This window comes from Canis lupus, chromosome 28 (genome assembly GCF_003254725.2).
Source record: "Canis lupus dingo isolate Sandy chromosome 28, ASM325472v2, whole genome shotgun sequence".
Lineage (NCBI taxonomy): Eukaryota > Metazoa > Chordata > Mammalia > Carnivora > Canidae > Canis > Canis lupus.
Genome location: NC_064270.1, coordinates 40420052 through 40447497, shown reverse-complemented (window position 1 = coordinate 40447497; position 27446 = coordinate 40420052). Strand labels below are relative to the sequence as shown.

The window sequence follows — 27446 nt, the reverse complement described above, 5'->3', positions numbered from 1 at the left end:
CCTACCTGTGGGGAAGGTCCGCCTCTGGGCACCGTGGTACAGTCACAGCTCTTTTCTACAGATGTCATGCGGATAACTTAAATGGTACGAGGATGACACATTTGATGTTTTTTTGACATTTTCTTAAAATAGTCGAAATATGCATTTTGCATTTTGTAGGCAGCCTGCAGAGGTAGGATGGGTCTTTTATAATTTTAGAGCACAGCTCAGCACAAGAGCCCAAGCTATTTATTCTGATAAATAATTTAAGCATTAAAGGAAATTACCGGAGTACGACCTCAGGCCAGTGGGGATGAATGTGCAGGCCGCGTGCAGGCGGTCACCAGGGCGATGGAGAGGCTGCTGTGGCTGCAGGGGGGGCGGGTGCTGGCTCCGCCGAGCCTGGCCTGAGCCTGGCCAGAGCCTGGCCACGGCCAGCGGGCGGCGGGGGGGGGGGGGACACGGGTGCTGGACTCGCCGAGGTGCCTCCCCGGCTGCCACATCAGCACGGCGTGTTCCCGGTCTGCCCGTCATCGTGTTCCGCACTCTGGGGCCGCGGAAATCACTGCTGTGAATGTTCCCCTGTGTTCTACACTTTTGTTTTTGGTGTGGATCTTCCGAGTAGAGACAGCGCAGGGTGAATCAGGAGCCGGTCAGGAAGCACATTGACGTCTCGCTTCTCCGGCTGCGGGATGAGAGAATGTCTGAGAGACACGTGTGGGTTCGGCGCTGGCCGGTGTAGCCAAGAGCTGGCCGCCCTGTTCGTGCCTTCGCCTTGGGCTACCCGAGGCGGAGGACGCGGAAGGAGAGAGACTGCTGTCGCGCCAGGGCCGCCTTGAGCGTTTCCGCGTAGGGTTCTGCTGTGTGCTCACAGTATGTCACGTCTCAGATTTCAAGGATCATTAAAAAGGCAAAAAGAGCACAGGATCTGTTTCCGCTGCTCACGGTCTGATTTGAGGATCCTCTCAGTCACCCCTTTACCTGCCCGGAGGAGGCCGGCCGCCGCTGGAGCAGCTGCTGCGGGCGGGTGGGAGGTGGCTGCCTTGGCTACAGGTGCTTGCGCCTTAGGACACGTGACCGTCGGGGACAGGCTCATCGCTCGGCACAGCGGCCACGTCCCCGGATCGCACGCACCTCGGGACTTACCTGGGCTTTGTTTGGTGAGATTGGGAGGCTGAGCCTGGCCTGGGCTCGGCCGCCCCCGGTTACCTGTGTCTCGCGTTTGCGCGGCATCGCCGGGGCACGTACAGCTCAGGCGTCAGGGCACACGCTCGCGGAGAGGGCCGCGGGTGTATCTAGAGGCGAGGACTGGGGTTCGGAAGGGAGGGGGGTCAGGGGGCGTGCCGTGGCGCCTGAACCCCCACGCTCTTGCAGGCCGGGGTGCAAAGTCACCCCTCCTCGCCCCTCCAGACAGGGCTCGCCTTACTTTGTCGGCCCCGCTGCCAGGCGGGCTTGAAGAGGCGGCGGTGTTGTGCTGCAGACGTGCATTTACTGTGACTGCACGGTTGCCATGGCGACGGAAGTCCTTCGGATGAATTTTTTGGATTAAAACTCCCAATTAATATATCAAGTTTGGTATGCAGAGAGCAGGGAAAAAGGGAAACGGGGGCACTTTAACGCAGTGCCAGGTAAATCCCTGTGGTTGTGATGTCGACGAGACGTCCCGGTCCCCGCCGGTCCCGCGGAGTGGAGTCTACAGCCCCCGGGCTGGCGCGGCAGGTGCCGGGCGCATGTCCAAGTTCTCGGCGCCTCTGCCTCATGCAGGAGCTGGGGCACCTTTCCCTACCCACCCCCCAGCCCCGCGCCTCCACCACGCGATCCCTCGCTGGGGACTTCAGGGGCTGAACCCGCCAGGGCACCCCAGGGCACCTGCCTTTCCTGTCGCCCTGCCCCAGAGCTGCGCCAGTGCGGCTTGAGACCCCGCATGCGGTGAGGTTGCCGAGGGGCCTCCGGTGCCGCCTGCGGAGCAGGTGCGTGACCGGGGGGACGGGGAGGGCCTCTCCTTCACAGTCGTGGCCAGCGCCCGAGCCCCATGTGACAGCAGCTTACCAGCGGGGAGTCACTAACCAGGTGCAGGTTTGCTCCCCGCAGAGCAACCTGGGAGGAAGGGAGCCCTTGAAGGCGGAGGACGCTGGCCCCGGCCAGGTGGGGGTGGGGGTGGGGGGCGCGCCAGGGCAGGAGGCCGCCAGATTCTCAAGTCACCTTCCTCGGAACGTAAAAAAAGCCTTTGTCTTTTTCTGATTATAGAAGCATCAAAATATATAAATGCATGTGCTTTCCTGTTTTTCTTGAAATTGTCCTAAATAGAAGAATCCCGACGCACGTAGGTTCAGCACCGAGGCTCTGCACAGTGAACGTGCGCTGTGCCTCTCCCGCTGCCTGGTTCTAGGAATGTTCTCACACTTCCAGCGCCGGAGAAACACTGTCTTTTCCCTTCACGCAGAAATGGGATCGCGATCCATATATGGTTTGGTCGTAACCTGCTCTTGCTCAGCGGGGTGTCGCCCACGTGAGGGATCTACAGCAGCGTTGTGGGCGCCTCACGGCCGGGCGCAGTCCTCCAGCCTGGCTGGGCGCTGGCCTCCCCGGCGCCTGGTCCCCGCCCCCTGGAAGTTGCCGTGGCAGCGCGGCACCCGGCCGGGCAGGCCCTGCTGGGGCTCCCACGGGCGGCGGGCGGGTCGCTGCCCTTCGCCCGCCTCTGGGCATGTACCCTGTTGCCGGTCACGTCATCTCCCACTATAGGACGCCGCTCTGTCTGCCTTCCTTCAGTATCACAAGCGGCCTGGCAGTGGGCACGTCCGCGTGTCCGTGTTCCTGCACTGGGGAACGAGCTTGCCGCCCCAGGGCTGTGTCCCTGTCGTTTGACCGGCCGGCTTCCGCAGGAGCCGTCATCTGAGAGCCTGCCGCTGCCCTGGGCGCTGCTTCCAAGGCGGCCACCAAGGATGTGGCTGCTGAGTGCGGGGTGACCAGACCGACGGGGCAGCAGACAGGGAGCGGCCGGGGAGGGGCAGCAGGGCCGAGATGTCCACGGAGCCGCCTGGACGGGCGACCAGCCATCGCTTGCTCTGGGCATGCTCAGAAGTCCTCTTGCCCCGAATCCTCACCAACCCTGGCTGCTAGTGGGGTTTTAAGTTATTTTCTTTTTTAAGATTTTATTTATTTATTCACGAAAGACACACACACAGAGAGAGAGAGAGAGAGCGGCAGAGACAAAGGGAGAAGCAGGCTCCATGCAGGGAGCCCAATGCAGGACTGGATCCCAGGAACCCGGGGTCACCACCTGAGCCAAAGGCAGGCGCTAAACTGCCGAGCCACCCGGCCGCCCATGTTTTAAGTTTTTGTAAGTTTTTGATGTATTAACGCGTTGAGCTCGTCTGCTTGCTGGTGGGATTGGTCACCTGTGTGCTTTCGGCCCTGGGAGCGTCCGTGTCCTGTGAATTGGTGGCAGCTCCCGAGCCCGGGCTCCTGCCGGGACCGTGGCCGCCGTGTCTTGGGCCGTCCCTGCCCACGAGGCCTTACCCTTGCACGGCCCCCGACACGTGCCTGTGCCATTTACCTTGCAGCACCGCTACGGGCGGGTTTTTTTTTTTTTTGGTACGGATGTGTTTAATTTGTCTGTGGCCGGATCCATCAATAGCTTCCTTTCTGGCAGTTTCTGGTTGGTGTCGCGTTACTACCGTTGACGAACGTGCGTCGGCGCTTCCTTCCGTGTGGACGTGGAAACTTCCAGTCCGTCGGGAGTGCCGTGTGACGCGGCCGTGAGGTCTCCCCCCTGGGGCCCCCTGCTCTCTGAAGTCGAGCGCACTGGGGCTGTTTCTAAGTTTAAACCGTCCTTTGTCGTGTGTGCTGGCTGTGACCGGCATCTCCGCGCGCCGTACTCCGCTCCGCTTAGCGCTCGGTGCAGCAGGGCTCTTCTGGGCCCACGGCTCGTCCTGGAAGCGGCCGCGCCGCCGAGACCCTGGCGGGTTCCCAGAGCTGTCGGGTTGCACTCGGCGTGGGCTTTCTCGTGCTCGCTCGTGTCACCCGTCACTTCACGGAGCTTGTGCCCTATTTTTCATCCGCATCTCCGAGAGCTCGCGGGGCGGAGGAGAGCAGCTGGGTGCACGCGGGGCTGGCCCGACACTGTATGAGGCCGTAGTTTGGGGGTCAGGCCCCTGTTTGTTGGGAGGCTGTTTCCAGGGGGCACGGCCTGGAGCGTCAGGAGTGGCACGGGGCGGGGTGGCGGGCTGACCGGGGTTCCCACCCCTCCCTGCGCGCAGGCCTCCCGTGCTGGCTGCAGACCCCGGGGCCCTACCGGCCGGTGGAACCGCGCCGAGTCCCGTGAGGTGGGTGTTTGGGTTCAGGTTGGGCAGGAGGGCACGCAGGCCCCTTGGGAAGCCCCCTTGCACGTCCGTTCCTGGGTTTCGGGGCTCCCGGGCCGCACCCCAGCTTCCCCGAGGGCCTGTGGGCAGCCGCGAGCTCGCTCGCTGTGTTTCTCCCTGCGTGGCTCACAAGGCTGGTCCTAGAATGGACTTGGGACCTACTGTCACGTCAGCTCTGCCTGCCTATCCATCTGGTTGTGTGTTTTAAAGTGCTAAAAATAAGCCGATTTTCTTTTAAAAATTTAACCACCCAGCTCTCCAGCCGAGAAGTAACGTGGGAATGCGACGGGCGTGTTTGCTCGGGGCTTCTCCCGGGGGTGGCGGTCCCAGGTGAGCGAAGCACGGAGAGCGCTGACTGTGCCCAGGGTCAGGGCAGCCTGAGCGGGGTCCCCGCCCCCCCGTGAGCCCGGGACTGCAGATTCCCACCCCGCGGGTCTGCGTGGGGCCCAGGAGCCTGCAGCTCCCACCAGCTCCCCCGCGACGCTGCTGCGCCCGAGCTTGGATCCACTCTGGGTGGGGAGGGCTGAGCAGCTGTGCGGCAGGGGTGGCGGTGGAGGCCGGGAGCCCCGGGGCTCGGGTGGGGACCCCACGCTGCTCCCCCTCTGGGGTCATGCTGGCTCTCACCGTGAAGCCGCCGGGGAGGGCTGGCCCCGTGCCTCGGGTGTTCTTATTTCCACGTCACTCCTCCCAGGGACGGCCTGTTACACACGGAACCACACGTTTCCACGGCCTCCCTTTATTGTGCGTGGGGACTCGCCATCGTTCCTCTGACCCCTTCCCAGGGCTGCTGGTGCGAATGCCGCCAGCTGGGGCGTGTCGATGCTCCCTCCCAGAGCTGGCTGCTGGGGGCCACTTGGCTTCCCACTGCATCCGTGGGGAGCATGGCGGGTGGGGCCCCACGCCTGTGGCCTCCCGGGGCGGATGGTGCTGTCTGCCCTCCTGGGGACCCGGGCAGCCGCTCTGGCCCCCTTTAAGCCACTTGGTTCCTGTTTCAAGGGCTGGTACCCAGTTCCCCGTCTGCGGGAAGCCTTGGGCAGCGCGGGCCCAGCTGGCACTTTCCCCTGCCTGGCGGAGACACGCGCAGCCTGGGCCTCCCCAAACCTGCCCACTCCACGGCCGCGGGTGTCGCCCTTCCTGCTGGCGGCTGTGCCCACGAGCGCTCAGCCCTCCCTGCCCCTGCCCCCCTGCCTCCCCATCCCTGCCCCATCCCTGCTTCCTGTCCCTGCCCTGTCCCTTTCCCGTCCCTGCCCATCCCTGCCCTGTCTCCACCCTGTCCCTGCCCCATCCCTGCTCCCCATCCCCATCCCACCCCTGCCCCGTCCACTGAGTGGGGTCACTGTCACCCCAGAGCTCCTCGCGTGTACGGCCTGCCCACCGGGCTGTGAGCTGGCTGTGTGCCCGCAGGACGTGCTGGGCTACTTTTCTCGTCTCCGAACACCGGCTGGATCCAGACGCTGAATGATTTTAATGATCAGGATTTGAGACAATTTGGAAGAAGCTGTAATTAATAAAATTATTGTTATTTTTAAAATCTGGGATGCCTGCTTCATCAAAAAAAATGTTTCTTTCACTGACCTACAATCTATTATTTTAAAAACCAAGGCGAGGACCGCGTGGCCGAGGGCGGAGAGCAGCCTGGGGCTCGTCCCGCGTGGCTCCGCTAGCCGCGACGGGGGCCGCCTCTCTGTCCCCGCTGCCCCCCCGCGGTGTGACACGGACGGTCCCCAGCTCGACGGCTCAGGCGCAGGCCCGTGTCGCCCCTGTGAGAACCCTGTGCGTGTTATTTAGGTTCCGAACAAGGAGATGGTGTGGGTGGGAGTCAGTGTCGCCCCCAATTTATTAAAAATAGGAGCTGAGCACATTCACTTTCTCACAGCGATTTTGAAAGTTGACTTCAGAAAGGTCTCTGCCTTCAGAATTCACATCATGACTCCTCGTGCTCTGTATGCAGAAGGCACAACTTGTGGCAAAAGCAAGAAATAGGCGACTTTGTCATTTCTTTGTGAGCGTCAGGCGGGGTGCGGACGCGCACGCCTTCTCCAGGGCGACCCCGCGGGGCGAGGAGGGGGCTGCTGGGTGCTTGGTGCGTTGGGCCCCCCCCCCCCGGCACCTGCTGGCCGCTGTCCTTCCCCGGGGCCGGGGCCGGGGCCGGGTCTCCGCACCCCTGTTTACTGCTGGGGACAAGCTGCCCCGCGACCTGTGACGCGGCGACACCTGTTCTCGTTATTTGTCATGACTGGTCAGGGCCACCGGGGCCGGGCCGGGTCCCCCCGCCACTCCTGCCGACGCGGGGCCTGGTTCGCAGGTGGAACGCAGGCGGGTCACGTCCTGGGGTGTCGGGTCTTGCACCCGCCGCTATTTGTTACCTATTCCTGTCACCTGTTACCTAACACATCACCTCAAAACTTGGCTCAGAGCGGTCCCCTCGGCTCCGTTTCTGTGGCCGGCGGGTGGGGAGCGGCCCTTCCCGTGCACGTGGCTCGGGGCCCCGTGGGGTTGCCGTGCAGCTGTCGCCGTGGCTGTGCCGCCCGCAGCTCGGGGGGCTGCTCCCCACACGTGGGCTTCCCCTGGGGCTGCTCACGTGGCCGTGCACCGTGGCCGCCGACCTCCCCGGGGGCCAGGAGATGGGGGGAAGCCGCAGTGCCGTCCGGGACACAGGTTGGCGGCCACAGCCTGTCGCCTCCACCTTATGCCGTTGGGCCCACGTCGCTGTGTCCCGCCCACCCTCAGGGCGTATCTTAAACCACCACTTGCCCTCCGTGGTCTCAGGGCTTCTCCGTGTCCACTGGTCACGGGCGAGCGGGCCGTCCTCCCCACACCAGGCGTGCTGAGGCTGAGGCTGGGGCACGGCGTTGGTGGGGACGGGCACCGTGTCACTTCCACCGAACTCCGCGGTCCGGCTCTAGTCCAGGAGGGGGGTGCACGGGGCCAAGGCTCTGCACCTGGAGCAGCCGGGGTGGGGGGGTGGCTGCCAGAGAGCTGGACGGGGCCGGAGGGGGAGCGAGGGGGAGGGAGGGGGGGCCGGGGGTCAGGGATGAGCGGAAGCCCCGGCCTGGCTGTGTCACCCGCCTTCCCAGCGTTGGGCGAGTTCCCTCTTGGCCGCGTGAGACCCGGGGCCGCGCGGGATGTCAGCGTGAGGACCCGGCGCCTCCCAGCACTGCGGCTGCTGATTCAAGCCCCCGGGGACCCTGGGGACCCTGGGACATGCTGAGCTCAGTCCGGGCCTCCGAGGGGAGGCGCTGTGAGCCCGAGACCCAGGAGGCCGTGCACCTGCCGCTCCCTGGGTCCCCACCCGCTCACAGGTGCTCCCCCGGGAAGGTGGCCGTGGCCTGGCTTCAGAGTCCCCTTCGCTGCCCCGGGGACCTGCCTGTGACCCCGCAGGGTCATGTCTGTCCTTTGGCGTCTCCTTCTCTTCAAGAATCAAGGTCCCCTTGTGTTCCTGACATCGTAGTTGAGCTCCGCGGGCGGCAAGGATCTGCAAAGTCCGCACATGACGGGGACAGTGGGGCGCAGGGACCCGGGGAGGAAGGCAGCCGCCGAGCGGGGCCCTGTCCCCACATGTGTGCCCGGCGCGGGCCTGGGCTGGGGGCCGTGTGGCCGTGTGTGCCGGGGGAACCCTGGGCCTCCTGCCGGTCCTGCCAGGTGCTTCGGGCGGTGAGCGGGAGCCAAGGGGGTGCTGGTGGGCACAGGGGGGCTGTGTGGGATTATGGGGCACGTCGACGGAGACCCCGGACCACCAGGGGCACATCCCTTGGGACTGGGAGTCGGCCAGTGGAACCCCCCGTTAGTGGCACCGTGACAGCCTTTGCCCCGAGCCCACGGCGGTTAGAGTGCGTGGAGGTCAGGCCCAGGCCCAGTCCATGAGGCGCCCCCGGCAGCGGGTTGGCACGACACTGAGCTAGACGCTGTGGGGACGGGGACAAGCCCGAGAGGGGACCCCGTCCCCGTGGCCTCCCCGCCGCTCCCCACCTGCCCCCGCTGACCCAGCTCCTTCCTGGGCCCCGGTGTGCGGGGGACACGTTCGTGATCGGGCGCGATGATTAACGGCCTCCCCGTCACCCTCAGACGTGTCCTGCTTTGGGTGACGGATTACGAGGCTGCTCATCTAGCGCCAGACACTCTCGCCAGGATGATCCTTTTTTTTTTTTTAACTTTATAGCTTTTTATTATATAACCAAAAATGACAAGAAAAAATATGAGGAAATCCAGCGTCTTATGTAACCTCAGCCCGGATACCACAGCCTCGAGTGTTCCTCGTGCCGCCCCCCCCAGCCCCCATCCACGCTCCATGCACACAAAGCACGTATGACTCTTTAGAAACTTTTTCCTTGATCTTTTAGATTTACAGCAAAGCCGGGAAGGCAGTGCAGCGAGTCCTCACGCCTTGTTTCCGTGCACGTTGAAGTCGGTGCGGCGCGTACGTGGGGAGCCCTCAGGGATGCGACCCCGTCCTGGCCGGGGCCGTCTGGGGGCGCGGATGTGCAGAACAGGTGTGTGCGGTGTGCACGCGTGTGCGGGTGTCCGTGTGCACGTGCGTGCGTGTCGGGGGATGTATCTAGGGGAGCAGACTCGCACAGCCGAGGAGGCCAGGTGGGCGCGTGGGCTGCGGGCCTGGGAACCCGCGAGGCGATACGCAGTTCCGGGCCTAGGGCAGGACCCGAGCTGCGCCCACCCGGGCGGCGAGGCAGGAACAAGGGGAGAAGCCCCCCTTCGTCTGTTAGGGCCCCGCTGGCTGCGCACCTGCTGCAGCGAGTCCACGGATCCCGGCACCCACGCCACCCGGAAGCACCCCAGGCAGGGCAGGACGGCGTGGTCGGGCGCCGTGGGCAGTCACGCTGACCCGGGGATTGACGGCCGAGTACCCCAGGGCCACGGTCCAGTCCGGCTTCCTGGGTCCTCACGCATCGTGTCCGGCCACGGGCTCGCTCCTGGCGGCCCTCAGCCGCTCCCCGTGTGGTGACCCGACGTTCGGGCGAGGACGGGCCAGGTGCTTCGTAGGATTTGCGTGCGGTCTCCGCGTGGATACACTGGGGACGGGCACGGGCTGGCGCCCTCGGGTCCTGCCCTCGGCCGGGGCGTGTCTGCTGCCTGCACGTGCTGACCCTGTCCCCTGGCTGAGCCGCGCCGCAGGGGCCTCCACGGCCAGGGGACCGCGCCGTCCCCTCCACGCTGACCTGTTGGGAGGAGCCTGCACTTCCGGGCGGGCATCCTGCTCCATGCCCTTGAGGGAGGCGGCGTGTGCGTGATCAGGGACGCTGCACAGGTCCGTGTCTCCTGCCCCTTGGCACGGTGCTTGTTCTGTGCTTCCGGCCGTAAGCCAACGTGGCCTCGTCCCTGTGTCTCCCGTGAGCCCAGCAGTGGCCGCTGCATCCTGGCCACGCGCCGAGGCTGTGCTTTGTCCCCACAGCCCTGGGTCAGCCCGTGTCCCGGGAGCTCCTGTCGGGAGCGGGGCTGCCGTGTGCTCCCGGGAAGCCCAGGCCAACCTCACGGTGGTCCCGTCGCCCCCCACCCAGGGCACCTGGTCTGCACGCCGCAGGCAGAGGGCGTGTGATGTGACGTGGAAACTGCTCGGGGGCCTCTGGGGGCCGCACACGGCCGGGCCTGGCGCTCGCGTGTCGCACGTACACGAGTCCGCAGAGCACCGGTGTTGGACGAGGCCCCGTGGCCATGATGGGTCGAGACGAGAACAAGATCCCTCCATGATCCACCCAAATGTGACGAGGTCGCGAGCGTGGTCCAAGCCCTCGGGTCAGGCGCCCCTGCCCTGGCCGCTGCTCCGCCAGCCCCGCTCCGCCCGCCCCGGCCGTCTGTGGAGGCGCTGCCACGACGCCCCCTCGTAACGCCGCCCACGCGGCCCGAACCTGCCTCCCCGTCCCCGGGGCGCCTGCTGCTGCGATGCCCCGGTGACCCCCGCGGAGCAGGAATCCGTGCACCTGGCACCGTCAGCCTTTCGCCGGAGCTGGGGCTCTTTGGTGGGGGCACTGACGCCTGCGGCCCGGGTGCGGATCCCAGGTGTGGGCCCACAAAGCGTGTGCGGCCCTGTGGCCTGCCCCGGGGCATCTCGGGGGCCGCTGAGCCCGGGCCGCGGCCTGTGCTCGGGTCACGCTCGCAGCTGTTGGCTGGTTGGGCCGCGAGCTCATTCCGGAGGGTGGACGGGGCCGGGCACGGGGCTGAGTCCCAGGGACGCGGGTGCCAGCATCCCTAGGGCCTGCCGCGTGTGCCCGCCGAGTGGCAGCAGGCTCTACTTGTCCCTGCTGCTCTGCTCCCCTCATCCCGTGAGACTCCTCGAGACCCCGTTGTCCTTGCGGGTGTCCAGCCCCCCGCGGCCCACGGCCCATGCTCCGGGGAAGGTCCCTCCACGCGGCTGAGAATAGTGCTGGGCCCGGCGTCCTCGTCCCTGAACCGCAGCAGCACCCGCCCGGACCCCGCCTGGACCCCCTGCCTGAGGCTTCAGGCCGCCGCCACCGGGCCCCCGGCCGGCCCTTCTCTCCCGGCTCCGTCTCGCTACACTCACGCACCGGCCGCCTCAAATGTCATCCATATGCCGACTCCCAAATTTATATCTCCAGCCGGGACCTGCCTCCCACGTTCCAGACTTTTCTGTCCAGCCTCTGACTCGACACCGCCACGCGTGTGTCTCATACGCTCCAATCTGGCCCCTCCCAACTCTAGTTCTGTTGCCCCAAGCCTTGACCCCCCCCCCCGGGGCCGCGTGTCCTCACCCGGCCCCCCGGGTCCCCTGCTCCTGCTGCTCAGCGCCCTGCGCGGCCCTGCCTGCCCTCTGCCCCGTCTGCTCCCGCCGGGCGGCCACCCTCCGAGCAGCGCCCTCTCTGTCCCGCCTTGCGGGCGTCCAAGCTAGTGGGACGGCTCGTCCGCTGCTCCTGGAGAGCTCGCCCCTCAGCCCCGTTAGACAAAGCGGCCCTGGCCTGGGGGTCCGGGCATAGGGAGGACCAAACACGGCGGGGGGGGCATGCACAGGGGGACCAGGCATGGGGAGGGTCCGGGCATGGGGGGGCCTGGGCACGGGTGGACTGGACACGGGGGGCCTGGGCACAGAGAGACCGGCCCCACCTCCCCAGCCGGCAGCAGCAGGGCGCGCTGGGTGGCTGGGCTCTGGCTCCTCTCCGGACGACTCTGTTCCAGCTTCTCTGGCAGGTGCTTTCTGGGCCGGGCTGTCCGCGCGGTTAGGCCAAGCCGCCTGGTCACTGGGAAAAGCGGCCCCAGGAAGCTGGGTTCTAGGGTGCGTCGGGGCCGGGGCTGCGCTGCCCCGGCTGTCGGGGAGACGGACTGCACTTGCCTTGGGGCCACGTGTGATGGATGAGTCTCGGCAGATGCAGGTGCAAGTGTCCCGAAAGCTCCTTCCCCGAATTAGGTTGGAAAGTGCGCGTGGGCTGGTTATGAAACGCACGTCTGACAGGAGCCGGGAGTCCGCTGATGAGCAGGTGTGTGCCTTGTGTCTGGGGCCGGGGCCGCGTCCCTCCCGGGGGGTCCTGGCGCCTCCTGGGGCTGTCACCGTGCTGGGGCGGCTTCGGGGCCTGCGTCGGGCGTGGCTTGGACCACAGGAGCCTTGGGATCCCATAGGCTGGGCCGCCAGCCACTGCCCTGCGAGGGCTAGAGCCGGGCCACCGACCCCAGGCTGGCTCCGCAGCGTGGACATCCGGGCCCGGACCATTCCAGGTCTGGGGGCCGGTCCCGTGCACTGCTGTGCCCGCGGCATGCCCCCCTCCACACCCGTGACAGGCACACAGCCAGGCTCTGCCACGTGTCCCCAGGGCTGAGAACCACGTGCTAACCGCCGGGAGCACCGAGCCGCCCGGGAAGTGCCGTCGAGGCAACGTCGAGGGTCTGGGGGCGCGGGTGTCGCTTCCACAGTGTCCCCAGCCTGGCAGCGTGAGTGTGTGTGAGAGCCCAGCTGGCCGGGTGGACACCTGCGCCGTCCGCGTCCGGGAGAGGCCCCCGCTGGGCACACGAGCGTGCCGGGGTGTGCGTGCCCCACCATCCCCTCCGTGTGACACCTCGTCCCTGTGAGGTGGGAGGTGCTGTGCTCGGTGTGCAGGACCCTTGGTGCAGCCTTTGTGGGCTGCTGCCCGGGCGCTGCTCACTCCTTATGTCTTCAAGAAGCAGCTGGGCTCGAGGGCTCAGGGGCAGTTGCACGTCTGCGCAGGGGGCCTCGGATCCGAGAGACGCGCAGTCCTCGGGAGTTGGGACCACGGGGAGGGCGAGGCCCGCCGGCCTGCTGCGGCGTCTGTCTGTCCGTCCAGGCCGGGAGGTTAGGAGAGATGGTCGGGTGCCCATAGCGGACACAGAGCCCGTGCTGACTGCGTCCAGCGGCGCTGCAGGCCGAGATCCCCGGGCCGTGCGCAGGGTCGCAGGGCTGCGCCGGGGGGCCGGGAAGTGAGGTTTGTGCAGCGCAGCCTAACCAAGGGGGACGGGGCTCCTGGGTCCTTGGAAGGCTGAGCCCCCCGCCCGACCCCCTCCGTGGGGGACGTGCATCCTCAGACTCCGTGTGCAGAGTCATAGAGTGACAGCGCTACAGGCCGAGAACGCGGAGGGGACCCAGGTCACCTGGCTTCTGCCGCACAGGGCGGTCCAGTGGAATCCAAGAAACTACCAAATGATCTCAAATTCCTCTTAATAAAAAAAAAAAAAAAAAAAAAAAGCAATGCTCCAGAGAACAGGGGTTTGCTCGTCTGCAGACCGAGTTAATTGAAAGGCCCCGAAGGCTCCGTTAATTACCCGATGCGCGGTGTCTCAGCTTCCGACGCGGTTGCCACGGACGTCACCGTAGCGAGCGGAGGACGGCAGCAGAGCGCCGAGAGCCGCCCTCCGCGACAGTGAGGCCTGAGAGGGGTGAGGTGGGAGCCGCGGTCCCGCGAGCACCCTCTGACTGGTGGGGCCTTGGCCCCCGGGACACCGCGCAGGACGTGGGCAGGGCCTTGGGTTGAAGCCTCGAGGGGGCTTGCGGTTCCTGGGGGCTCGGGGAAGCCAGCCTCACAGACGGCAGCGCAGCGACCCGGCCAAGAAGACTGGCCTTCCGCCCGGAGACCATGCTCTTGCACGTGAGTGTGCATCCGTGTCCGTGTAGATGGACAGACATCGTCTCCGGGAGTCTCCTGTCGCGGGAACGTGCATCTCTCTCTGGCTCTCAGAGTGCACGAGGACAAGGCCACGTTGTGTCCACCCTGGGCTCTCTAGGGCCTTGCACATAGTAGGTGCTCAATAAATGCTTGTTGCGTGTCACCAAGCTGGGTGGAAGGAAGAAATGCATGAGTTGATGTGGACGTGGTCTTTCTGGCCACTTGGGTGTCACACATGCCAAGTCTCCTTCGGGCAATATTCTGGAGTGTGCAGGGGTCGAGGCCCAGACCTGCCCTCCTTTCTGGCTGGGCCGTGGGGGTGCTCGTGGGGCCTGGGGTGGAGGCCCCTGCTGGCCCACGGGGCGGCCGGCTGGTCTCAGAGGCTCTGCAGGGTCTCTCCAGCAGGAGACCCGGGGATCACGCCCTGAGCTGAAGGCAGACGCTCAACAGGTGAGCCACCCAGGAGCCCCTGCCTGTTAATTTTTATTTAAGTTCCATTTCAAGTTGATTTTTGTATTGATATGAAGGAAGGGTCAAGGTTCCCGCCACCCGTCCCTTCCTCCTTATCTTCCTCCCTCCCTCCCTCTCCCCACCTTCCCCGTCTCCCCTCTTCCTCCTCCTCCTTCTGCAGAAGGGATGTCTGTTTGATCTTTAAGCCAATACCAGACCGTATTGATTATTGTAGCTTTATGATATGTTTTGGAAGCAGCTGTGTTTGCCGTCCAACTTCGTTCTTTTTCAAAAAAGATTGTTTTAAAGATTTTATGTATTTATTCATGAGAAACACACAGAGAGAGAGAGAGAGAGAGAGAGGCAGAGACACAGGCCGAGGCAGAAGCAGGCTCCATGCAGGGAGCCCGACGTCCATCCTGGGTCTCCGGGATCAGGCCCTGGGCTGAAGGCAGATGCTCAACCGCTGAGCCGCCCGGGTGCTCCTGTTCTTTTTTCAGAATTATCGTGACTATTCCAGAGTCTTTGCCTTTCCACCTCTATGTTGGAATCACCTTGCCAGTTCCTAAGCTCTGCTGGCTGAGACACTGGTTGGGACTGCATTCGGAGACAATGGACCTCTTAAAAATCTCGAGTCTTCCAGCCACGAACATGGCAAATCACGCCGCTCACTCGGGTCCTTACTCTCGCTCTGCTTTGTTTCGTCCTGTCCGCGCAGAGCTTGCACACGTTTTGTTGAATTTATCCCCACACATTCAATATTTAGAGGCAGGCGCAGCACAGAGGAGTCAGCACTGACCTGGGAGTGCAGCCGCTGCACCGTGAGCCTCTTCCGTGAGCCCAAGAGTGCGGTGACCCCCCGGGGAGCCAGAGAAGGGGGAGGAGGGAGTGTGACACGGGTCGTCTCTGTGCTCACGCAGTCAGTCGAGAACAACAGCCTAGTGCTCGTCCACGGCCCCCGCAGTAAGAAGCCTCCGGGTCGCGTGGAGGCCTCCGACAGGCGCTGCTACGTGGTGCTGGGGGACGCGAAGGAGACGTGGACGGAGGTTCCCGAGGGCAGCAAGGGCAGGAGGAAGACCGAGCCAGTCACAAGGACGCCATCTCCAAGATGTTCCTGCGTGGGCGCTTGGTCATCGTGGTCCTGCAGGCCTCGCTCATCCCTGGCGAGTACAGCCTCCTCCCGGTCAGAATTCTCTCCCTCATCCTGCGAGGACCTGCCCTTCGTAATGGGAATAATAAAGCCCTGTGTTTTTTCTAAAAAAAAAAAAAAAATAATAATAGTGAAATTTAGAAAGATGAATTGTTGGGACACCTTGAGGGGCTCAGTGGTTGAGCACCTGCCTTCTGCTCAGGGCGTGACCTTGGGGTCCCGGGATTGAGTCCCGCATCGGGCTCCCGGCATGGAGCCTGCTTCTCCCTCTGCCTGGGTCTCTGCCCCTCTCTCTGTGTCTCTCATGAATAAATAAATAACATTTTTAAAAAAATAAGAAAAATGAATTGTTGCGCATCGACTGTATCCCAAAACCTTGCTGCACTCACCGATTCTAGTATCTCATTTGTCGATTTCCTCAGATTCTATACGATCGCGTCGTCTGTGAACAAAGATACTTTTATTTCTTCCTTTCTAGAACTTTCTGCCTTAGCGCACAGTCTAGGATCTCGGCACAGAGTTGAGCAGAAGTGGGTGAGCCGGCACCTGGCCTTTGTCCTGATCTTAGGGGAAGGCGTTCGTAGCTCCCCCTCAGGTGCGGTGTCAGCTGGGCTTCTTCCCAGATGCCCTTATCTGGTTGACGAACTTCCTCTTCCCGGGTGCTGGGGGTTTTGCTTTCAAACCATCAGTGATGTTGAGTTTTTGTCAAGTGCTTTTCTCGTACCCGTGCAGGTGATCGCGTGATTTCCGTCCCTTCCTTGGCCAATGTGGTAAATTACGCTGTCTTTTGAATAGAATCCCGGCTTTGGGTCACTGAGTTGGGTTTTTATATGTTACCGAATTCAGTTTGCTAATATTTCATTAATAATTCTGACGCCCGGGATCCCTGGGGATATTGGTCTAGATCTTACTTTCTCGTAAAGCTCTCGTCTGGCTTTGGTATTAGGTTTATGCTGGTCTCACGATATGGGTCGGAGGGGCTCCCTCCTCCTCCGTTCTCTGAAGTATTGGCTGGAGTCCACCCGTGAAGCCGTTTGAGCCTAGTGTTTTCTTCGTGGGAAGATTTTACTTTATTTTAAAAGATTTTATGTATTTATTCATGAGAGACACACACAGAGAGAGAGGCAGAGACACAGGCAGAGGGAGAAGCAGGCTCTGTGCAGGGAGCCCGACGCGGGACTCGATCCCGGGACTCCAGCGTCACGCCCTGGGCTGAAGGCAGATGCTCAACCCAGGCGTCCCACCGTGGGAAGATTTTAATTACACATTCAGTTTCTTTACTGGAGACGACGTATTTGGATTTTCCATTTCTTCCCATGTTAGTTTTGGTGATTTGTATCTTTCAAGGACTGGAAGTTGCCCGTTTCGGCTAAGCTGGCGGCTTCATTGGCATAAAATCTTCATTTTCCTTCTAACATCCGTAGTGATGCCTCCCTTCCGTTCCTGATGTTGACGTTTTCTCTGTGACCAGGAATGATTAAACCTCCGACCCTTCCTTCCGTTGTGTCTGGGTTTGCCTCACAGCTCCTGGTCTGCTGCTGGGTGCGTGCATCGCTGGCGCTGACGCGTGTGTTCGGTGTCTGGAACCCGTGGCCGCTACAAGATGCCTCTCCTTACCCCCCCTTGGCTTCAAGTCTACTTTTTAAAACAATATTTTATTTATTCATGAAAAACAGAGAGAGAGAGAGAGAGAGAGAGAGACAGGCAGAGGGAGAAGCAGGCTCCATGCAGGGAGCCCGACGCGGGACTCGATCCCGGGTCCCCAGGGTCAGGCCTTGGGCTGAAGGCGGCGCTAACCCGCTGAGCCCCCCGGGCTGCCTGTATGTTTGCGTTTAAGCCTACAATTGTGCTGTTTGTCCTGTTTTTCCTTTATCCCCATGTGTTACTGGTTTGTCGATTGTTTATCAATTTCCACACGTCAGGACCTAAGGGGAGGGGAGTCTTGGTGGCCGCGGACGCCAGCACCTGAGACCCGTGACCTGAACGTGTCCCTGGTCTTCAGGACGTGGGCACAGGGCGGCAGCGCTAGGACCATGTGTCTGGACGGTCAGCGTGGTGCCTGCGTGGGACGGCGCTGCACCTGCCTCTTCCTGTGCCCTCTGCCACGAGTCCCCACCCCCGGCCCGCAAGCCTGCGCTCCCGGCTCCCCCTGCAGCCTGGGGGCCCCCGTGTGCGGTCTGGGTGGTCCCAGGCCTCGTTGGTCCTGGTCCTCTCCGGAAGGCCACATGCCTGTGTCCGGGGGATGCCTCCCTCAGTTGGCGGCGGAGGCCTCAGCAGCACGTCCCAGAACGTGGAGAATCCACGATGAAGAGCGGCCCCTTCTGCGCCCGTCAGGCTCCGACCGTGCCGTGCTCTTCGTCCCGCCCCCGTTCTCTCGGGCGTTCGGGGGATGGCTGTGCCCCGTGTTTCCCTCGGGCCCCCTGGCCTCCCGGTGCGGTGGGGGCTGGGCAGGGCCTGCCGGGACTGCCCGGGAGTGCGTGGGGAGAAGTGGGAGCCATCTGGGCCCGTGGGGGCGGAAGGGTGGGAGGTGACAGCTGGCGGTTTCCATGCAGTCGCCGCCACAGAGCAGCCTGCGGGCGCCAGCGGCTCATGCCAGTCGCTCTGGCGCTGGGTCATCTCCATGGCAGCCTCCGTGGGCACCCCTCTCCCCTCGGGGCTCCCGGCCTCTGCAGCTGCCGGGAGGCCGTCCCCACCCCCTGGACGCCGCTCCGATGGCTCCAGTAGCAAACTGTGCCCTTGCCTGCGTCCGGCCTCAGGCCACAGCCCCAGCCCAGGAGATGGGGGGTCTGGGTCGCCCGGCCAGGAAAGGCCGCCTGAGCCACGGCTTCACTCGCAGGGTGGGATCTTCGCCCCCGTGTGCTCAGGACACTTGCGGCTTCCTCGAAACGCCCACCACAGCCTGCTGTGCTGCGGCCCCCCGGCGGGCACTGCCCCTTGGGGTCGCTCGGCCAGCGGGCCCCTGGTGCTGAGCGCGGGGAGGGAAGGCCTTTCCGGGGCCGCCGGGGACGGCTTACACACCCAGCAGCAGGCTCCGGCGGGGCGACAGGTGCAGCCCCGGTCCTCCCGGCCCGCCCCATCCCAGTCACGGTTGGGCCCCCTGTCCATGCGGGGGAGCCACCTCCTCAGGCCTCAGCCTCCCGGGGCCCGGGAAGGCCCGTCCTCCTCTCCTGGGCCAGCCGAGTGGTCGCTGCACCAGTCCTGGCGTCTCCCGGGCGCCGTGCCCTCCCCTCCCTCTGGTGACCCCCACACAGGATGCAGCAGGATCACGTCCGCTGGTGAGCTCCGCGGAGGAGTGGCTGCTGGTGGCCGGGGCGTTTCAGTGATGCCCCGTCTCCTAGGGCGGCTGAGAGGTTGCAAGGCCCTTTGCTGCGTCTTCCTGGCCGCCCCTGACTTTGCTGTTTCTTTCCTCAAGGGGGGGGGGCTTCCCGACGAAGCCGAGGCCCAGCCGTGAGGGCAGCATGGGCTCACGGCCAGGGGCACCGACGGCGGCCGGCACCCAGCACCGGGGGGAGCCCGGGAGCCTCCCCGAGAGGACGCCGTGCTGCGGGCAGTGGGGCCGGTGCGTGGAGCCTCTCTGGTCCCAGCTGGTTCTCCGCTGTGCCAGGCACGTGTGGCCCAGGGAGGGGGCGGCCTGAGTCTGCTGCTCTCTCGAGCGCGGCGGTGGGTGGTTCCGCAAAGCCCGCGGGTGCACGGCGTCGGCGCCCCCGGAGCTCTGGCTGGATTTCCGGGGCGGCCTGAGCTCTTTGCAAGCGCATGTGGCTGCGGGTGGCGGGGATGCAGGTGCCCGGAGCCCCCTCTGCGGGACGAGGCACAGACACGCGGAGGAGCGTCTGCCCCTCCGGGTGGCTCCTGTCTCAGCCATGGGCCACGCGGTGGGGTCGCCGAGACTCGCGTGGGAGGAGCCCACGGGGAACGGCCTCCCCACCAGCAGAGGCTCCTGACCTGGCTCTGGGTCCTGGTTCCCATGGAGCTAGTGGCCCACCTCGGGCCCGGTTCTGCACCCTCCAAAGCCAGCGAAATGGGTTTCTTGCACCCGTGGGAGGGGCCGGCAGAGTAAGTTAGGGAGAGCTGTGCAGGACCTAGTTTTATGTCACATGTGACGGGGTGTGTGTTTTTTTTTTTTTTTTTTGATAAATACAGAAGCATAAAGAAGAAAAGAAACCCGTAATCTCACACCCAGATAATCCCTATTGGCACAAAACTGTCCTTCTTGAGCAGGGTGTAAACGTTTCAGCCGCACAGAGATGCAGGGACGGGAGGTCCTGCACACGCGTGTGCCTCTGGGCGGAGTCGCGCGTTTACCGGCAGAAGCGGCCACGTGCAGGTGCTCGTGGTTTCATGGAAACTTTACACGGTCTCTTCGGGACGTCTTCGTACAGGCACAGAAGCCTGCCTGGGCTTTCACTCCACACAATGCTCCACTCCGCGGCTCTGCACACCCGGGGTGTCGGGGACCCTTGGGTTTTGGAATTGTGAGTTGTGAACACGGTGCTCGATGGGCCTCTGTGAGCTGAGCGGCCGTGGAACCCGATGGCGGGGGCGGTATTGCCTGGAGGAGCGAGTGTGCCCGATGGCGGGTCCCCGAGGCTGGCAGCCCCAGGGGGGGCCAGGCCTTACCCCCCAACCCCGCCGCCACACCGCGCCGCCTCCAGCCCTGGGGGGAACCGAAACTTGCCATTTGGCAGGTCAAGGCACCATCTTCCTCCTCGCTGACACTTTTCTGCCGAGGATGAGGCGGGCACGGTCTCCTGCCTGACCCGCCCGTCGGGCCTCTTTTCCTGTCCGGGTGGGTTTCTCACTAATTTCTACAGGTTCATTTGCAACAGGAGGAAATTAGCCCCAATTTGTCATATTTATTGCAAATACCCTTTCCCAGTTTGTAGTATTTTGACCTGAAAAGTGTTTATTTTTTTCTCTGTATAGGAGTTTCAATATTTTACATATAATTAAACTGATGCTTTTGGTAGAGTCTTTACTTTATGGTTTCTGGGGTTTGTCTCTCGCTGAATTATAAATAAATTCACTATAACTATCGTAGAGTTCTTATGGGTTCAGCCTGTGCACGTGTGTGTGCATGCATGTATGTGTGTGCATGTACATGTGCATGTGTGCATGTGGATATGGGTGTGCGTGCTGTGTGTCCCTGTGTCTGCATGTGTGCATATATGTGTACATATACACGTGCACATGTGTGCATATGGGTGTGCGTGCATGCAGTGTGTGTATATGTATATATGTGTGCATATGTGTGCATGTGGATATGAACATGTGTGCCCATGTGTGTGTGTCGTGCGTGTGCACTGCATGTGTGTATATACCTGTGTGTGCATGTGGATGTGGGTGTGTGTGCATGTATATGTGCATGTGTGCATGAACGTGCATGTGTGCCCATATGTGTGTGCGTGTACATGTGGATGAGCGTGGGTGCATGTGTGCACCCGTGTGTGCATGCATGTGCATGTGTGCATATGGGTGTGCACACATGTATGTGTGCACTTGTGTGTATATGTGTGCATTCACGTGCATGTGTGAATATATGTGTGCCTGTGTGTGTATATGGGTGTGTGCATGTGTGCATATACGTGTGTGTGCATGTGGATATGAACATCTGTGCCCCGTGTGCATGTGTGTGCACCGCATGTGTGCATGTACCTGTGATGCATGTGGATATGGGTGTGCGTGCATGTACCTGTGTGCCGTGTGCATATATGCATGTGTGTGTGTGTGCACGTATGTGTGAACACACAGACGTCCACCTTGGCTGTGTTTGGATCTTATTTTGTTGTGAGGTCTGAGGAGGATCGAGCTTCGCGTCTTCCCTCTTCACATGCTGATTTCACCCACGTGTGTCCTGCACGCAGCTCTGGACTCTCGGGGTCTCTGTCCACGCACCCGGGTGGGTGACCTGGCTCTGGTTCTGCCGCAAACTACGCCCCTTGCAGGACCCCCGCCCCCCGCAAAGACAGTTAAAACTCGTGTCAGAGGGTAGGGTCTGCGGTGAGGGTGGTGGGAGATGAGGTCCCAGGGAATCTTCCTGAGCGGTCGGCCCCTTGGGGATCCCCACCCCGTCTCTCCCGCAGCGTGAATGTCTGTGGCTGCGTGACTCCAGCGGTGAAGGAAGAGCCCCCGCGGGTCAGAGCGCGGGCTGGCCCCAGGTGACAGGCCAGGACGGACGGGGCCGAGGGAGTGTTGTGTTGAGGCCCCGGGTGAGAAGCCAGTTGGAAAGCAGCGTGTGCGCACACATGTGTGCAAGGGGCACGGAGGAGAAACCTGTTCCGTCTGAACCTTGTCCCGTGCAGCCCCCTCCAGGTCGGGAACGGTGCCTGTGGGTGGTCCCAGGGGTCACAGGCCGGCAGGTGTTCGGGTGCTCGGGCCCCGGGACGCCCCATGTGCCGTCGGGGGAGGCGGCGGTGGGCACGGCCCCGAGACTGGCTCTCCCAGCGCCCCCTCGAGGAGAAGCCGGCTCACGTTGCCGACGTCCCGCTGCCCCGGGGCCTGCATGTGGTCATGGCACAGCCCACCCGCCGCCTCCGGCCCCGGGGACCACGGGGCTGACGTGTGCCGCCCGGGCCCTTGCCCCGCAGGCTCTTGGGGCACCCCGGAGGCCGGCCACCCTCGCCCGCCTCCCCTCGCTTCCCGTCCGGCCAGCACTCCGTCCCGGAAGCCGTAGCTGCGGCCCCCACGGGAACGCAGGCTCCTGGCGCCGCTCGGTTCTCCTGACTCTTATTTTTGGAAACACGAGGGAGAAAGAAGTCTTATGGTCTGTCTAGAAATAATGCCTCGCCTTAGTTCTATTCAGTTTAGACCAAATTAGACCCAGCCTTTCCCGGATGACACTCCAACCTCTTGAACCGTGGGGGGGGCGGGGGGGCGGGAGGCGCGGGGTTTGGGGGGCAGCGTGTCGGCTGCTGGGAGTGCGGCTGGTGGGCCTGAGGCCGCGCCCAGGCCCCGACCCCGTGCCTGGCCCTCCTGGACGCCCGGGACAGCTCAGGTGGCCGTCCTGACCCTGCACCTGGCCCTCCTGGACGCCCGGGGCAGCTCAGGTGGCCGTCCTGACCCTGCACCTGGCCCTCCTGGACGCCCGGGGCAGCTCAGGGTGGCCGTCCCGACCCCGCACCTGCCCCGGGACCCGTGGGCGGCTGTCTGTGGGGCCAGCTGCTTGGCCGTAGGACCTGCTTGCAGTTCACCATCCTGCATCCTCCCATGAACGCCTTCCCTGCTGTCCTGCTGTCCTGCTGCTGCACATCTGCCGTCTGGTGTCCTGTGGCCCAGACACGTGTGCCCAGCCTGGGGGCCGGGTGGGGAGGCCAAGCGCAGCCCGTGCCGGGGCTTTTCCTGGCGGCTCCAGGCTCCCCGCCTCCCCCACCGCCAGCTCTGTCGCCACTGCTCCCCCCACGGTAGGAGGCCCCGAGAGGCTGGGACCCGGATTTCACAGACAGATGGGACTTCCCTGTAAACTCCCCTTCCCCACTGGGAGCATCTCTGCTTCCTCAGAGAGGTGCTGGGCTGGGGGGCTCCGTGCCAACGGAGAGGGGTTGTATGAGGGGTCAGGAGGGTGGCCTGTGACAGAGGAGGCCAGGCGGGCGAGCTCCAAGGGGCAGGTGTGGGGTCCGGCGGCCCTGAACCCCTGGCTGGTCAATTTAAAATCACGGGTGCAGGGGTGCCTGGCTCAGTCGGCGGAGTGTCCGAGCCTTGATTTCAGCTGAGGTCGTGATCTCAGGGTCGTGGGATCGAGCCCCACATCCCGCTCCACGCTTAGCGGAGAGTCTGCTTGAGATTCTCTCTCCCTCTGCCCCTCCCCCCAAATCAGTAAATACATCTTTAAAATCACGGACGTGGATGGTTAGCTCAGGGCTGCGTGGGGCTGGCCACGCTGTGGTCTGTCCGTCGGCGCCGGGAAATCTCGTTGCTGGAGGAAGCGTGTGAAGGAAGCAGGTGGAGAGTCCAGGACGGACGCTGGACTCGGAGGCGGCCCGGGCTGCGCTGGGGCCTGAGCTCACGGCACCCGCCAGGCTCTCCCAAGCACGGGCGCCTTCCCTGTTGCTCACCTGCCTCCCTACTGCCCGCAGGCACCAGCCTGTCCTGCAGGTCACCCCCTGCCCCAAGGGCTTGCACGAGCGCCTGCGGCTGAGGCCTGTGGGCGTGCGGGGGGTGGGACCTGCCCTGGCGGCTGTAGGGCAGAGCCAGTGGCAGCGTGGCAGGTGCTGGGACCGCTCCCTGGGCCCGGCCCCCTTTAGGGCCTCAGGGAAGCCCTATTGTGTTCGGGGCTCGCTGGTTCCTCGGGGTCCTCTCCCCACAGTGGGAATGTCCTGCAGAGCGTGGAGGAGGGAGTGCCTCAGCCCCCGCCAGTGCCCCTGGGTGGGGAAGGCTGGTGCTGGCCAGCGGGTGGCTCTGAGCTGCCGAGGGGGCATCACGCCGGGAGATGCAAGGCCCTTCCTGCTCTGGGCCCGTGATGCTCAGGGTCCTTGGGCGGACAGGCCAGTGCCTGGGGGCCGAGGTGGCCCGACGACTGGCTGAGCTTCCACCTAGACACGGGGCAGGAGACAGTTCCATGGCCAGGCTCCCTCGGGTGCCCAAGCCTTGGGTAAATGTCAGCCTGGCAGGAGGGCCTCTGGAGCCTGGTAAAAGGCTTTGTCAACACTCATTTCCTGTAAAACAAACAGCCATGTGGTTTATTAATCTTTAAATCTCGACTTTCCATCAAAACCATGTGCAAATTTCTTTGCAAAGAAAAGGCCTGACATAAAACCACGCACTTACTGCGAGACGGAATTTAAAATAGCATCTTTGCCTTAACAATGCTGCGTTGCTTCTGTTGATGTGAACGCAGCGTGGGCTCGGCGTCACTGGGGCTGGGCCGCCCTCCCGAACCCCAGGCCAGGCCTGGCTGTCGGCCGCTCCCAGACCTCGGGCCCTGGGAAGCGCGCGGGTCCCATCTCAGCCCCTGGCCCGGGGGACGGACTGTAGCTGCGGCCAGGCAGGCTGTGCTGGGAAAGCCGGCCCTGGGACCCCCGGCAGAGACGTGCCTCCCACTCACCCGCTCACGGGTTCCTTCCACCATTCACTCCGCAAGCCTCTTGGGTGCAGGGGACCGGGCTGGGCGCTGTGGGATAACTTGCTGGTGACACCAGAGTCACCCCTGGATCCGCCAGGGCCGTGGAGCAGAACCTCACAGCCCCTTTGGGACAAGCTGCTCCTGTCTTGGCTGGAGGCTGCCCTCTGGGTGAGGCCGTGTGGTGCCCACGGAAATCGCTGTCGAAATCCCACCGGATTGTTTGAAAGCGTCAGAAGGCCGGCTGGCCACTGATTCTTGGGGAGGCTTAAGCAAGTCGTAGGATGCTGACGGGAATGCTGGGCCACGGGAGCCGGACCCAGGGCAGCCCCACCTCTGCCTGGGGATGGCTCGGCACCCCCAGGGGTGGGCCGGGGGGCAGCCTGGGCAGCTCCGACTGTGTAAGCAGACGCACGGGCCTGCGACTCGTGAGCCTTGGGGATAAATCCGTCCTCGGCCAGCGCGAGGCCCACAGCTCATTAGCGGGCGGCGGGGGTGATAAACGGCTGCGAGACCTCAAGCTCCCTCCAAGTTCCCCAGGCCCCCCCTCCCCGCGGTGGCTCCAGGGCTTCCCGAGCTCCCGGCTCTGGTAGGTCTGGCTCCGCGGGGTCTGGCTCCGCCGCATCTTCATCCTGCGTCTCTTTCCCACCGCGGAGAACAGGCGTCACCAGGATCCCAGTGCAGCTGCAGGCTCGGGTGCATGTGTCAGACCTGGGGCCAGCTGCTCGGTAGAGCCACACTCAGAGCTTGTGTGGGGCCTCCATGCACGCACATGCACACCCACACGTACACAGGCGCATGCATGCAGGGAGCCGTATCCACAGGCAAGACATGCCTGCATGCACGCATACCCAGACACGAGCACACATGCACACACACGTGCAGAGAGCTGTATCCACAGACACATGCAAGCCTGCATGCACGCATACGCAGACATGAGCACACATGCACACACATGTGCAGAGAGCCATAGCCACAGGCACACGCATGCCTACGTGCACGCACACCCAGACACCAGCACACATGCACACACATGTGCAGAGAGCTGGATCCACAGACACACGCATGCCTACGTGCATGCACACCCAGACACGAGCACACATGCACACACACATGCAGAGAGCCATAGCCACAGACACACGCATGCCTACGTGCATGCACACCCAGACACAAGCACACATGCACACACACGTGCAGAGAGCTGTATCCACAGACACACGCATGCCTGCATGCACGCACACCCAGACACGAGCACACACATATACACATGCAGAGAGCCATAGCCACAGGCACACTCATGCCTGCGTGCATGCACACCCAGACACGAGCACACATGCACACACACATGCAGAGAGCCGTAGCCACAGACACACGCATGCCTACGTGCATGCACACCCAGACACAAGCATACACATAAACATGTGCAGAGAGCCATAGCCACAGGCACACGCATGCCTGCATGCATGCACACCCAGACACAGGCACACACACGTTCAGGGAGCCATACCCAGAGGCACGTGTACACACAGGTGTGATCTGAGGTGCATCATTGGGCTCCAGAATAAAAATGAATTCTGTGCTGTGCAGACTTCTCCCATTTGGCCAGCTTTCAAAGAACCTCAAAAGGAGACCAGCAGCCTGCACCCAGCACCCCGCTTCTGGTGCGCCGGGGGAGCTCTGTCCAAGCCGGGCCGGGCACATTCTGCGGGCACAGCCCCCGGGGGAGTGGTTCTGTGCCGTCCGCTGCTCCCTGGGCTGGGGGGGTTGCCCCGGCCATCGCTGACCGCGCAGTCTCAGGACTAACCGCCCCACCGGGGCCCTGCAGCCAGCTGTCTAGCTGTGCCTGCTGCACGCCAGGGGGGTCGGGGAGGGCGTCCCGCACAGCGGCCCCCACCCAGCCCCCTTGGAGAGGGCCTCGCCCCCAGCGCCCTCCTGGGCTCCCACCTCCGCCCCAGGCCCCAGGGCGGGCAGCTGGTCTTCCTGGTTCACCCTCTGGGGCCACCCCCACCCGCCCTGCTCCCATGCCGTGGCCTCCTGTCGCCACCCTCCTTGGAGCCCCTCCCCACCAGCTGAGCCCACTCCAAATTCCGAGTCCTCCAGGAAGCCTTTCTGACCCCCTCCCCACCCTCTGCTCGGTGCCCTGGGTTTGGCCCAACCCGTCTGCCCCCGGGCACAGGTGCATGTGGCTCCTGGAGACTGGACTCTGACCCACTGCCCTGTCTGCTGCTGCGACCGTGGCCCGGTCACTTAACGTCTCTGACCCCGTTCCCTGCACTCCACGCGGCAAGCGGTTCCCTCCTGCAGGAGAGCGGCCTGGATACCTAAACCCCCTCTGCAAACCAGCCATCGGCGCTTCCTCCCGTGTTTATGTAAATCCAGAGACCGGAAGGTTTGACAGACGTGTGCGCCGTGTAACCAAGACCCCAGAGGTCGGGGCCCGCTGCCGTCACCGGGAAAGCTGCGTCCCGGTCTGCTCGGGGCCGTGCCCTCCGGCCCGGAGGCCGAGCCGGTTCTGTCCCCCTGGACTAGCTTTGCCGGTGCTTGGACTTGCGTGATGCCTCCACGCAGTGCGCGCTCTTTGACATCTGGCTTCCTCGTTGAACGCGGGGCTTTGAGAACCATCCACGTTACGTATCAGTAGTTGGTTCTTCTTACACGAAAGCCTCGGAGGAGCGCTCGGTTGTACGGACATAACACAGTGTCTCCATCCCTCTCCTCGTCGCGATACGGCTGCAGGGGACGGTGCCGTGTGGACACTTGTTCGGTTTCTCCCGGGAGGCGTCTGGGAAGGCGGCGTCAGGCGGCGCGGGAGGTGCACATTTGCGTCTGTGAGGGGCGGCCGAAGCGACCTGGCCGTGTTCCATCCACACCTGCCGTGGGCCCGCTGCGCCGCCTGCACGCGTGCCAACACTTGGCGCTGTCGGTCTAGCGCCCGGGCTGTGGAGTGGACCTCGTTGGGTCGGACGTGCGTCCCCCCCCCCCCGGCGACTGCTGACGCTGACCGTCTTCCCCTGTGCTGGCTGGCCTCTCCGACGTCCTCCTTCTACCTGCCTGTCCAAGACTTCTCGTTTTTCAGATTAGTAGTCGTTCCAATGACTCTAATGATTGATCCGCGGGAGTCCTCTATGTAACCCGCTTACAGGTCCTCGGTCGGATCTGGCCCGTGTGTATCTGGACGTGGTTCACTCTTCAGCTTCTTCAGGGTGTCTTTTGAAGAGCAGACATTTTTTATTTGGATGAAGCACAACTTTTAAATTTCTTTATGTTTAACATTTCTGGCATCGCTTCTGAGAAAATCTTTGCCTGTCTTCAGGTTGCAAAAATATGTTTTTTTCTTCCAGGAATTTTTTTTAGGAGTATGTTTGCAATCCAGCTAG

The 27446-nt window shown here is 63.3% G+C and overlaps 1 protein-coding gene across 2 annotated transcripts in view; it reads left to right on the top strand.

The window, feature by feature from the left end:
• Nucleotides 1-27446, top strand: part of STK32C (serine/threonine kinase 32C) — a 64580-nt gene that overhangs the window by 892 nt on the left and 36242 nt on the right. The window contains exon 1 of one of the 2 annotated variants that reach the window (XM_025467698.3): nucleotides 1057-1139. The exons of the other annotated variant lie outside the window; for it this stretch is intronic. The gene's annotated coding sequence lies outside the window, so the exon portion shown is untranslated. Of the gene's footprint in view, nucleotides 1-1056; nucleotides 1140-27446 lie in introns of those variants that run through there. 2 annotated transcript variants of the gene reach the window in all.